General features: G+C 40.6%; 1 protein-coding gene across 1 annotated transcript in view; it reads right to left on the bottom strand.

The window, feature by feature from the left end:
* The window catches only part of SNAI2 (snail family transcriptional repressor 2), a 146,722-nt gene that overhangs the window by 27,658 nt on the left and 105,879 nt on the right, over positions 1-13,185 (bottom strand). The gene's annotated exons all lie outside the window — the stretch shown is intronic.

Genomic DNA, 13,185 nt, shown 5'->3' on the forward strand with positions numbered 1-13,185 from the left:
ACAAAGTTAGACAAGGCAGGAAAAGAGCAATGAGTTTGTTTAGGGGCAGGTATGGCATTACTCGATGGGAAAGCCAGGATGTGTAAGGTTAGGTCATTAATTCCCATTCTATATCCTCTCCTCCACAGTACCTGCACACCTCTATATGTCTGTGCCCTTGTATTAGGTAAAAGAATTGGACATAAGACTTGGTATAGCCCAGCTGTGTTGTCATAGGAAGACAGGAAGCCTACGAGAACCATCTGTCCCTTCCACATTTCTCTTTTCCAGGACCACTCCCCTTACACCCTTCTCTCTAACTGAAAAGTCCCTCTGAAATTTTCATATTTACCTCTGGAGAAGTAAAAGTCCAAAATCAAATAAAATCCATAAATAAATATTATAACAGTAAGAAGAATATTAGAGAATTAGAGAAACTTTATCTGGTATTTCATATCATAATTGGTAGCTACCATAATTGGTAGCTTTTTGCTCAGTGAGGAGGACTCACTGAGCAAAACGTGAGACTCACAGTTTGCACATGTAGTGCAAACTGTTTATAAAACTTGGTGGCGACTACTGCAATTTCCATTTGTAGTTTTGCTGAGGCTAAAGCAGTTTCTATAAGGTGCAGGATGAGTTTGAAGAAATGCATTGCATTTGTACTAGGTTATATTCTTTCAAGACACCCTAGCTGTGTACAAAGAGAGCCTTTACTGCTAAGATAGCACACAGTTGCTACCACATACACCATAGCTCCAGGGCCGGGCTTTCCTGTCTGTGTGGGCTCTGGAGCTCAGTGCTCTTTTCTCATATCTGCCTTAGGTGGATGTAAACTATGAATCTGGCTTTGCACTAACCTAATTCCAGAAATTTGCATTGAATGGCTTCTGATGTCTTTCAAAGACACAGCTAGCCCTAAGCATTGTTGTCTCTCTTCAGAGTAGAGAATGTAAATGTTCAATAGATGTCCCTGGAGCATTTGTAAAAGCTTATGAGTTCTTGTTTTGTGATCCTTTAAAAATGCGTAAGTGGTTGGTTCTGCAAAATGTTATAATAATGTTTTAAATTTTTTTTGAATGGAAGAATTGATAGTAATGATTTTTTGTGAACTTGTCGCATAATACAATTTTAGTTCATCTACCAAAAAACCAAATCACTTTTGTAAAATTTTTTATTGGGTTTTTATTATGAACATTTTATTTCAACCAACATCAGGCCTTCTTATGCCCTCCTGATTTGTACAAGCTTTTGGCATTTTTTCTGATGAGGGGAAAGACAGTGTTTCCAATAATTCAAAACTGGTGAATGCCAATCCAGAATCTGATCATTTCTACACTTATAAGTCCCCACAAAAACCTAGAAGTTTGCAGAGCTTATAAATTCTCATATGGATAGTAGACTAATTTACATTTTTGTAGGACTTTCAATGTCTCAGTGGCACTTTGGTCTGGATTTCATTGAACATAGAAACCAAGAAAAAATATTTGTACCAAAGTTATTATATAACATTCACAACATTAGGTATATAACATTCACAACATTAGGTATAGTAAAGAAATGTAAGCAGACAGCCAAACCCCTCAATTAAAAGCAACTTAATGTGGCTGCCAAAACACTCCACCCTTTCAAGCTCAAATAAGTAAACCTTTTGGGCTATAGGCACAATGGGAAAAGACTAATTGAGGAAATGAGGTAAGATTTCTTAATGTTTTACTAATGACATGAAAACTCACACTGTGCCATCTCCTCCATGTGAAAAACTGGGTTTTCCTGTTACTTCATTTAGATGACTTTTAGCCATATCCTATCTCTGTCCAGTCATTCTAGGGGTAAATTGCTTGCACAAAAGGTACGTGTGCCTCTGGTGCATGCACTAAGTGTCCATATGTGTTCACAGGTATACATCCATGCAGGTACAGGCTGAAGCAATATGATCTTTTGGGCTGCAAGGGCAAGGGAGTGCAATGCAGCTGTGACTCAAAATTCGCTGAAGTGGTCAGTGCTAAGGGGGAAGCCAGAGCTATTGCTAAATTCTCACATGCTCAAATTCATGCACACGCTTCTTTTGTATGCCATTTTTTCCCTTGGTGAGAACTCTTGTGTTAAGAAGAGTAAATAACTGGACAAATGTAACAGTAACAGAAGAGATTTTTGTGCTCTGAAAATGAAAATCTGCTGTAGACTACCACCTTAAGTCTTACATTCATAGTTCCTAAGGACATGGAGAAAGAGAAATAACATGCTCTTGTCTTTTTGCTCTCTGTGTGGTGATTCTCCCTGATTTTCACCTACTAATTCCCAAAGTCTGCAACATAGATAAAATTGCAGTGTCTCTTTGGAGTTTAGTGAAGGTGGTTTAGATGCTTGTCTTTGCATTGTGATTATTACTTTTGGTGTCGTCTTTGCTTTTGTTACAAAGTCTTATTTGTATTTCATTTCCTAGATAACAAAAAGTACCATATAATTAAGGTCATTTGGTGTTAATCAAGAATTCAGAAAAGGTGAGTGATGAGAAATGTGTGATTAATGTACAAATGAAAACGCAGTCCTATTCTTTCCCTGTCTTATCAGTATTTTATCCCTCTGACATATTTAACTGGCTCCAGTTGAAGTCACTGGTAGTTTTATGTGGCCTGTGAATTTTTCAAGAAGCAGCTTCAAATTTCCTTGAGCTAGAGGGAGAGGAAAGACCAGAACTGCATTGCAATAAAAGTGCTTTCATGAGAATATTAACCATAAAGACTGTATAATACCTCATGTTCTCAAGAGTGGCATTTTATACAGGTGTAAGATCTCAGAGCCTTTAGACGGGGAACAGATTTTCTCAAGAGGATAGCAGCAGATAAACCCAAGGCAGGATACCACTAATTATGATTGTACAAAGCATAAACAGCTGAAGTACTTAGACTTTGTGGAAGTTAGCAAATGAGTTGGAGAGAGAACTAGCAAAAAAAATGATAGCATCTGTCACTTGATGCAGTACAATATCATCACTTCAACCGCTCTCCAAAGAATGAGTGGGAAAAAATGACCTCATAAGGTCTATATTATCCTTCTGAGAGATTTTTAGGCATTTTGGGTAGAGTGCCAAGTACACTGGAAGTGGGGGAGGGTTATTTGTTTCCAAAGCACCAAAGGGAAATGGAGAAAAGGGATGAAATGGCCCAAACAAGCAGACAAAACTACAATTTTGTGGCAGGTTGCTCTAGGTCTCATTGACCTTGGCAGTAATGCAGGGGTCATTTTTTATATGATTGAACTGTCCTTGAATAATTTTTCCAGCATCTATAAACAAACTTTTCTTCCACATCAAACGTGCTTGTCATGTTCTCCTTTCCAAAAACGACAAATAAACAGGATTTTTTTTTTTTTCAATATGCTGGGAACATCCAGCTTTTATCTATCATTCCTTTACTTAGACCTCCTTAAAAAAATTATCTAGGGACTAGCACATTCAGTATGCTTCTATTTTCTCACTTGTGGAAAAAGACCGTTGTGGAGCAATAGATTGTATTCGACTACTTCGTAAAAGAAGTTTAGCTTATAAGTGAGAGAATATGACATTTGAAACTAGAGCGAAGTAGGAATACTGCATTTTTTGTACAAATACTGGATTGGGCTTTTGAAGAGCATATAAAGAACATTTAGACGGTACTCACCCCTTCCCACCCCGACTCCTAGCTTTGTCAGATTAGGCACTTACCATTTAGATATTCTGCCTTGCCTCCTGTAAGCCTTTTGCTCCTTTAGCACACAAGAAGCTAATTTTCTAAATTAAACACCTACACTAGTAGCTGAAAATGGCAATACCTACTGATTTTCAAAGGGGAAAGTGGCAGCCTAATTTGCTTTATTCCTTTGGAAATTTCCCTTTGAATAGACCTGTACATTTAGTAATGTGCAGAATGGGACAGTTGTGTGATCCCTCCAGCTCCACCTGACATGTGTTGCCTTATTTTTTGGGATTTTGTAGATAGTGGCTACTGGCTGTTACATTCTAAGCTGTATGCAGGGCTGAAAGACCACCTCTGTGATAATTTTCGTCTCAAATTCTGAAGGACTGAGCAACCACACAAGGATTGATGCTGAGAGGCAACACCACACCAAATAAGAAGTTGTCGAGGTTCCCATACTTCATGGCATGGGATATGCTGAAGCCCTCAATAAATTTAAAATCTCATCCTTCAAAGGAAGTGCCCTCACCCAGACCTCTGTGCATACTGGCATAAATTGGAGTGGGAGGGGCAGTCAACAGCAGGGGAGCAAAATCTTAAGGGAGAAGCTGGTTGGATGTACTGAAAGGTGTTGAGGATGCAGACAGGATATCAAGATTGCTACCTGTCCTCAGTGAAAAATCCTGCTGACTGAGGATGGTTCCCAATAGCTGAGCAAAGATTAACAGTAAATTCAGCTTTAAAAGAGCAAGAGGATGATCTGGGGAACGACCATTTAGTTCTGCTTCAGTGTCTGGATAAACCATGTAGTACAACCTCCCAGACTCCATTTCCAGACACATGAGAAGCAAGAAAATAAGGAGAAGCAGCAGACATGGAAATAGTAAGGATATTATGCTTCACCAACCTGATTGTATTCTATGATGAAATGACTATGGATGAAAGAAAAGGGAACAGAATGTATGTAAAAAGGCTTTTGAGACCACCTCCACAGCATTTAAAATAGTAGTTTCGGTCAATATGGAGTGGATGAATTATTAGAAAGCTGAAAATTAGCAGGATTGGCAGGCTCCAAGAATGGTAATTGATGTCCTGAGGACAGCTTGGTGGCCAACAACTATCAGCACCCAAGGGGCTGATACTAGGACTACTAATTTAATATCTCCATCAGCGATCTGGATGATTTGACTAAATGCACCCTCTGAAGATCCATGGAGGGTGGTGCATCAGGAGAAGTCATTGACACACCGTGTAGCAGATCTGCAAGGGCCAAGAGAAACTTTAGATCTGGGCAACATGAGCTACAAAATTGTGCATCTGGAGTGTGGTAACCCTCTGCATCAGTGCAGATGGGAACTGAGTGGCTGGGAAACAGCCAAACTGCCTTCAAGCCAGCAGAGTGCTTGCAGTAAGGGAAACCACATGCCACTAGGATGAGCTTGGACAACAGATTGCTGAAACTATCTCTGCTTGGCATTGGTGAGGCTTCATCTGAAATACTGTGCCAGATTTGGTTTCTTCAGTTAGAGAGAGATACTGAGACACTGAGTAAGGTGCAGTGGCAAGCCACAAACATACATAGGGTTTTGGAGCACATGGCCTGATAAGGAAGACATGGGCTTGTTTGATTTGATAGAGAAGAAGAGGAGCTTATCAAATGTGGGCTCATAATTACTGAAAAGAAAATGATTGAGATATCAAAAGACCCAAACTCTTTTCAGACAGCTACTTACTAGTTACTAGACAGCTAGACTAGCTACGTAAGCAAATAGTCTTTCCAAGGGAGATAATTGCAAGTTGTAACTAGGGAGGTTTAGACCAAAAACTTTGGAAAGTTTATTCATCAGCAGGTAGTGTGGCTCTGGAGCATAGTATCTGAAGCGGTGGTAAAATTGCCACCTGTAGCAATTTTCAAGACTCATCTAGCAAAATGCCATCTGACCTGACACAGTGCTGGCCACAGCCTCTGGCTGGTGTAGAGAACCGCCAGAGGTTTTCCCTCCAACCAACATTTCTAAGACGTTATGACAACACTTCCCTCCAGCATACAAGGGTAGGAATGGTGGCTGGCATTTAATGGTTCCCTTTTGCTATTTTATACAGTTAGAGTTGCTCAAGAATATTTTAAACCTTCTCTGAGTAGGGCAAGGCAGGTTTTGTTACAGATATGCAGGTAGCATAGTGGCAGACAAAACATCACAGACACTTCTGATGCAGAATTGAAAAAAAATCTTGAAAAATCTGGATAGTGTTGAAGAATGACCTTTATTTTCCTGGGAAGCATATAATTGTTTGGGGAGGGGGGTGAGAGCTTCTTATCATAATGCAAGAAAACAGGTCTATGAAGTGGACTTGGTATAGTGGGTAGATAGATGTCTCACAGAGATAACCTTGCCTACTGTGTTTTCTAACTTATACACTGTAAAATATTATTTGCATTTTCACCTGTTCATGAAAACATATTTTTGTGTTTGCTTATGCTGCAAACTGGTCTTGCATTGCCCTGCCAATATCTGGATCATGCTCAGAATCCTTCAAGACTGATTTTCTTCTTCCTCTCTTGCACATCTTATTGAACTATTACACCTTCACCCACCCCTCCAAAACCTCCCAGTTCTGGACCCAGTGCTTGAGCATCTATGTCCCTCTTCTCTATGTTTTTTCAAATCACTGTTGGCAAGGCAGAAAGATGGTTTAGATGTTTTCTTGGCAGCTCCAGAAATACATGGGTATAGTGCCCTAAAGGGGGCCATATTGGTTTTTACAAGAAGAAATCTTGTTTGTGATCTTCTTTGTCATATAAGACAGATTTTGGCTAAAGACATTAAACTGTGGAATGATCTGACACTATAATTTTAATATCTTTAAGAAAAAATGATGTAAAAACAGTTAAAGATTTCTGTCATCCTGGGGGCCTAAATCACAGTAAGTCCTCTCTCCTCTCCTCTCCTCTCCTCTCCTCTCCTCTCCTCTCCTCTCCTCTCCTCTCCTCTCCTCTCCTCTCCTCTCCTCTCCTCTCCTCTCCTCTCCTCTCCTCTCCTCTCCTCTCCTCTCCTCTCCTCTCCTCTCCTCTCCTCTCCTCTCCTCTCCTCTCCTCTCCTCTCCTCTCCTCTCCTCTCCTCTCCTCTCCTCTCCTCTCCTCTCCTCTCCTCTCCTCTCCTCTCCTCTCCTCTCCTCTCCTCTCCTCTCCTCTCCTCTCCTCTCCTCTCCTCTCCTCTCCTCTCCTCTCCTCTCCTCTCCTCTCCTCTCCTCTCCTCTCCTCTCCTCTCCTCTCCTCTCCCTGTCCTCAAATTCTTAGCAGGAGAATATTGTTCTGTACTGCTTGATATTTAGCTGATTTTTTTTCCTTTTAAATACCAAAAGGGATTAAAACATAAACTGGATTAACTACTCTGCAAATGCCATTTTGTTAAGTGAAACTGCATTTATGGGAATGGGATGACTCAGTGGACTGATGATGGGATACCATTCTAGGTCACTTGTTCAAAGTGATGTTAGTCTAGTAGTGACAGAAAATACCTTGCTTGACATCTGAGAGCTTTCTAGCAATGAAGCAATAATGAAGTAGTTGCATTCAGTTTCTGAGGGAATCTCCACATCCTAATATATGCATCAAAATAGACAGTAACTGAGTTTCCCTTTCACAGGCCTTTCTGGGATCAGAAAAGATAAAATTCTAGGAAGGGTAGAGTGATAGCTGACACAAGAGACAATAAAAGGAACCTCTACAAATAATACTTGAGATTCTTTGGCAAGGCAATGTCTGGAAACTTGTTCTGGGGAGTTCATTATTCAGACTTATTGGTCAAATATTTCCTACAAATGCTGAGATGCTTCTCAAAAAGGCTAAGAAAAGAAAATGAAATGTCTTTTGAATTACAAAGGGAACAAGCTTTTTAAGTCATCTGATTGTCAAGAAAAACATTTGAAAAGCAAGTCTTTTCATCTGAGTAATTTCCAGAGTAAGGTAGTGGACATGCTCTTACTTGAATCCTGTAAAAGACAGATGAACTCCTCCCATCACTGTTATCTAATTACAAGGATGAGTAAATAGGTATGGGCAACATTTTCAAACCTGGGTTCTGAATTTGACACAGTATCAACCTATCATTCCATATCTACCTATCCAAAGGAAGATATGGAAAAGGTGGGGTGCTTTTCAAGAAGACTGTCATTAAAAGTAGTGAAAGCTCAGTGCCTCAGACATGATTCTCAGAAAACAATTGAGATCAAGAACAAAAGTTAAATTTTCTATTAGTGTAGGCTAAAATCCCCCCAATTATTTTCTGCATTTCACTACGTGTAGAACCATGCCTCCCCCCATCCCCTGCAATTATTGACAAAGCAAGAGAAAATAGAGTTATTACACACAGCTGAGAACATTCAACCTATTTGTTGTAATTCCTGATTGGAAACATGGATTAAAGCACTACTGGTAGCAAAGAAAAAGTCAGCAGTTGAACAAGTGACATTAGGAACATTGTCATCAAGAGGTCCCAGGGAAAGGAGAGAGCTGATTGGTCCTTTGCAGCTTCCCAAGGTGTGAACCAGAACCCAGAGTCACCCTCAATTCAAGTGAGTGGAAAGATTAGGAAGGGAGAGTGTTGATCCAAACTTGAGCAGTTATCCTTTTCTCAAAGAACAGGGACTGAGTATATTTTCTATAGCAGGTGACAGAAATAAGGGCAAAAAGTCACAGGCCTTGAAAGGGTTCAAGTTTCCTCCCTTTCTGCTCCAGTCAGCCTCAGGGGAAGGACTGGTGGAGTTTTGCCCAGGGCTAATGCAGCCTTCCATTGGGGAAGGCCATGTGGTGGCCCCTCACCACTCTGGGGAAAGGGAAGCGGTGTTCCAGCACGTGGCCCAGCTCTCCTGGAGGTGCTTCACTCCAGCTTGGTTCTGCTGCCATTACATTCAGTTAGAGCAGCAGCAACAACTGTCCAAGCTTAACTCAGGGTATTAGAGCCGATTGAGGAATCTTGATGCCTCCCTTGCCTAGAAGCTGTTTTCACATTTGGGCCCTCTTTCCCTGTCATCCAGCTTTGAAGAGCACAGCTTTATTGGGATCAAAAGTGATTGGTGGTGGTGACTCTCACTCAAATGCTGCCATTCACACACTAAGCTCTTCTGCCTCAAAGGCCTGGCCAGGCAATGCTAACAATAAACAAACCATAATAACTCACAACTGCGGCTGAGCCCAGCCCTTAATGACATTGTTCAATACTGCTTCAACACTGTGAAGAGCTTCACCGCTTTGTTCCCATGCTCCTAGGAGCATTTCCAGATTGGCTTTAGCAGGGGTGACTCCAACAGCTTATTCTAATTGTTTTGCTCCTACAGCACAGGGGAGCCAACCTGCCGTGAAACCTGATGCTTTCTGCAAGAACAGGTTATTGCAGGGTAACAAGTGGCTTTTCTTTCCCGAGGCTCAGCTGCCGGTAAGGTACCACAGGGGGGCACTCACATTAACATGTGCACCTCCCGAGCTGTGCTCACAGCACCTTGCAGGTGTGCACAGCTGCGCAGCAGCGCTCAGACAGGGCTTCCAGGGAGGCAGGGGCTTGGAAATGTGGCCGGAGCCTCCTTTCCTCGCCTGTGTCTCCAGGCAGGAAACTCTTGGTTTGTATTTTGCTTTGCCTTTTGGGTGAAAACAAAGCAAAAGCTGAAGAAAGGTGAAAATCGGGGGAGCGAGGGGAGAAAAAAAAAAAAAGGCAGTGTGTGCTAACACTGGTTTTTGTGCATTTGCTAAAGAATTTTCACCCAAGGAAAAAGGTATTGAGAAAGTCTGAGATGAGAGTGGTGAAGGCATAATTTCTGATTTACATCAATAAAAAAACAATGTGCAGAAACTCCTGTCTAATCACATGGTGCATCACAGGAAAATGTACTGTGGACAGATATTGCAAGGCTTGAGTAACTACTATTTGAAAGGGTTTATCTGTCAGTGTCTCTCAAAGTGTTTAAGATTCCACAGACTGCTTTCTGGCAAATCTTTGGCTATTTCAAAGCAAAGTCTGAACTTACAAGCAAGTTGTTTCTCCTGGTTGTTGCAGATGGTTTGATCAAATGGAAGCACACACCACTGTGCATACATTAGAGCCAAAAAGAGTTATAACTTTGATGCTTGCCTCAATATTTTAATTCTGCCAAGTGAATTTTAGATTATTAAATGTTGCAGATAAAGGTACAGTAAAATACAGAATATTTATTTCCTGAAGTTTTGTGCATGTCTGAAGCTCAAAGCCAATATAAAAGGGATTGAGAGAATGTCACAGACATGTTACCTGTTTGTCAGATGTGAATGGTCAAAGCGTGAGACCGTGAACTGTCCAACTGGAAGAGATGACCATACAAAATGTTTTGATTTGTTTTTTATTTAGCCATCCCCTTACAGACACTCCACCAGACTCAGTCTCTTACCTGAAATTCCACCTTTTCCCTGGGAGCATACTTTTTCTCTGGGTGCATCATATTCTGTCAGAAACCGCCTGTTGCATATTGTAACTTGGGAATGAGTAGACTCTGCCAAGATTTTGTAAACTACTTAGCTTCAGCTTCACACTGGTCCCACTGTGTAAGAAGTTCAGTCTAATTTTAGTCTCTTCTGCAAATTTCACCTCTGGAGCCAGGGACCCCTAGATGGATAAATGAAAAGGTAGTGTGACAGTGATCAAAATCTGTCTGGTCCAGACAGATAAATATCAGGCTAGCTTGAAGGTTTCCCCTCCTTGCTGCTGCCGGGAGTTATCTTTTTTTTCATGGCAGAGCACTGTGGGCTAATTTCATAGCCGGTGTAAATCAATGTTGCACAATCTACCGTGGTGGAACAATGCTGATTTATGCCAGCTAGGAATCTGTCTGCTCATACTCCTACCAGCACAGCACTGACTTATAAATCTTTCTTCTAAAAACCTGTGGATGAACTAGAGGAACTGTTACTGAAGTGTGGCAGGTTTCAAAATTTGCCTTGAGAAAATAGAAGAGCCCCAGTTTCAAATCACGATTAAAATCATAGATGCTGAAGTGGGCTTTTTTCTAGAGGTGCTAGTTTTACCTCTGGTGGAAACCAGAATCCCCTGGCACCTGTGGAAACTCAGTTTGGAATCAGGAATTCAGCTGTCCAGATGCACTTGTATTCCCTTTGAGTTTCTGAGATAATCTATTCCTTTGGAGTTTTTAAATGATCTACCTTCTTCCTCATTAAAAAGATATTTTTTTTTTTTAAATGTCCTAATTCTTAACTACTGCTCCTTCCTTTTTTACTTTATTTCTTATCTTTTATTATTTTTTTTCCTAAATGTATGCAGGTATACCTGACTCCTTGGAGATCACTTTGTCTCTGTGATTGCAGGAGTCAGCCAGCAACACGACAGGACTTGCTTGTTTACATAGCTCTGAGGGTTATGACAACACATCAGAATGTACAGGTGCCGTGTAGAGATGCAGCTTGCAATTAAGATCAGCAAAGCTGACTGTTTAATAAAGAATTCCTTCATTTTATAACAGCCCGATCTCATTATGATACATGCAACAAATCAGCTCCATAAAGCTCTGTAAAAATTTGTTCTGCCTTGGTATTAAATATTTGCGCTAAAGATTAACAGTTGCAAAACAATTGCATTAATATAACAGAAAATTAGGCCCATAAATGCTTAAATGCAATTTCCTTGTAATTACAGTGAATGTGCTGCCAAAATAATTACAAAACAATTGTTAATATTTTTTTTAGTCCAGTTGGTGGCATTTCACCCCTGCAATATAGCAGAGGTAAGAAAATCAGGGGAGCACTGTCTAGATGACAGTCTGGTTTGGCCTTCAGTTAGAGTGTGGCTTCAAAGCTAAACCAGTGCTAAGGTTGCTTACTCAGCACAGTAGAGGAGGCTTCCTGCAAAAGCCTCTCCTCAGATTTGAGCACTAAGTAGGGGAAATTTCAGGAGTAACCTGCTCCTTTCAGTCATAAAAAGCTTGTCAGAGCAGCTCTTCATAGGAAAATTCAGTCCTATCAAGTTGCTTTTGAACAATAGCCTGAGAAGGTCTATTTTTTCTTTTAAATACTGCTCAGAATACCTGCTACTTCCTACTGGCCCAGGATCTGGGTGATATGATGGCTATCTATAACTTGAAATGTGGAATATTTTTCCTATTTTTTTTTGGTGTGATTTCCTTCTCAGCATATAATAGTCAACAACTGGCTGCCATCTTTAAAAAAAAGCTCAAAAATAATGGTTAATCTTAAAAATGCAATAAGATAATCTGTTTTTAGTCAGGTGGAATGTGTAGTCTCTGCAGGTATCAGTCCTTTGCGAGAGGATGGAGATTCCTGACATGTGGTATGCACTTTATCCCAGAGGAAGGCAGCAACATGTTAACATGACACATCCCTCCATTTCAGAGAATTGCAAAGTACACTGATGACACATCAGATACACACTTCTCTTTTGGGCTTATTCTTTTGGAATCAGCTTTTCATTTTCCCTTGAGTTTTTTACTTTCTACTGTTTGCCTGCACTGCCTCTTCTACTGAGTAATTAAAATTATTTTCTCTGGAGCTGTTCCTTTCATATATCAGTGAATTCATCCACACTGGATGAATTTCCTATTCCCTGGAAAAAGACTGAGCTTATTGACATAAAATAATCCTTGGCTCAAGTGACTGAGCGTGGACAGGCAGGCTGGGAATCTGGACAGAAATCCTGCTCTGAGAAGGTCTTGGAGCACACTGTGATTCTGAGCCCAGTATTTTCTCATGTCTCCTCTGCCAAACTATCCTTCTTTTTGCTGTAAAAATCCCCTGCTATCAGCAAAAGTTCACATCTTCCTTACTTGGAGCAGGCCTCACTGACATCTCATCTTATTTATGCTTATAACGTAAACTCTGTAGAGAGTTCTGTACAAAGGTGATAGGAGACTTTTAGAATTATGGACACATTTGTCTCTCCACTGCCAGCAGTGTTTTTACTGATGTCCTATTCTCAGCCAGTTTATTTTCATAATTTTAAATTCTTTCTCTCATTTTGACTAGTATTCTTCCGTGTTGTTTTTTATTATATATCTTTTTTTGGTAATTTATTAATGCTTTTTCTCATACTGCTGGTCAACTTCTGTGAACATAGTCACTGACACAATTTATTAGAAATTTTCCTGTTTCAAATGCTTATTCCAATAAGATTGGCCAAATTGAGTTGTGACTCTGCAAGGTTTGTAACTCTGTTTAAATTTGAATCTGAAAGCGCTGGAGTTTGAAACCCCACAGAGACTGAAAGTTGTATTTAAATGCCTTTAAGAGCACTGAGTCTCACATGGAGTAGATCTACATCAATGCAGTGACTCCATTACCTTGAATATGCATGACAGTGGGCTGCACTCCTGAATTTCCATTTTACTTGCCCAAGCTCTTCCTAGCTACAGGCTGCTCCCTGTGCTATGCTGAAACACAATTCTCACCTACATCCCTTGGATTGTGACAGGCAGCCTGGGTCCAAGTAGCCCCCACAATTGCTTTCTACCCATCTAGTAGCTACAAGCTTGCAGG

Source organism: Vidua macroura, chromosome 1 (assembly GCF_024509145.1).
Source record: "Vidua macroura isolate BioBank_ID:100142 chromosome 1, ASM2450914v1, whole genome shotgun sequence".
NCBI lineage: Eukaryota > Metazoa > Chordata > Aves > Passeriformes > Viduidae > Vidua > Vidua macroura.